Source organism: Belonocnema kinseyi, chromosome 9 (genome assembly GCF_010883055.1).
Source record: "Belonocnema kinseyi isolate 2016_QV_RU_SX_M_011 chromosome 9, B_treatae_v1, whole genome shotgun sequence".
NCBI classification, from domain to species: Eukaryota; Metazoa; Arthropoda; class Insecta; order Hymenoptera; family Cynipidae; genus Belonocnema; species Belonocnema kinseyi.
In genome coordinates, this window is record NC_046665.1 from 49,943,325 (window position 1) to 49,944,188 (window position 864).

Sequence of the window (864 nt, forward strand, 5' to 3'; positions counted from 1 at the left end):
TAGTTCTGAATTTTTCAAAAAAAAAATTCTAAAATCGGTGCATAATTGCGTTCTAAATGTCATTTTGAACCTCGTTTTCCGATTTCACCCCACTGTGCGCCGAGTCGACGCGCACCTTACCGGTCATCAATCTCGCATGATATGCACGCTACAATACATCGATTGGTATGGCTGTATCAAGCAAGTAGCCGGATGCCCAATGCAAGACTAAACGTAGTGTTCTTTCAAATGGATAGTTGATAAAAGTATACGTTCAATACAGCTATGATAGCGAGGCATAAAATTCTTGTATCTACACTATAATATTTTGATATTTTAATCATATATCTCTGCCTTACATACTAAAAGGATACGTAAGTGACATTGTCGCTTAGAGTTATTCTCTTGAGCGTGGTAAGGAAAAAGTCGACCTAAGCGACAATGTCATTTATGTATCTTTTTATAAGTACGGCAGATCTAATGCTACACTTTTCCCAACTATCATTTCAGTCAAACAAACTTGCCTTGTCCTATTAGGCTTGGTGATTTTCTTATACGTAGGTAATAAATCTCAAATTTGTATGGCTGAGACAGCACAATTTTCTTTCTAATTCAGTAAGAAATACTCAAGCAAACTCGGATTGCCATTAACCTCAAACTATTTCTTTCAGTGTAAATGCAATTCAATGCACCTCCAAAAACGCATTATTTCCATATTTCCAAACATTTGTATGGAAACACATGTCAAACGTAGAGTTTATATTTAAAAAGTCCGCCCGCTTCGCGGGTACATTCTCAAAGCGCGCGGCTCGTTTCGCTCGCTAGTTTGAGCGCGTCTATGTTAAAAACTATTATATCAAATGTCTATTACAATTTTTTTGTGGG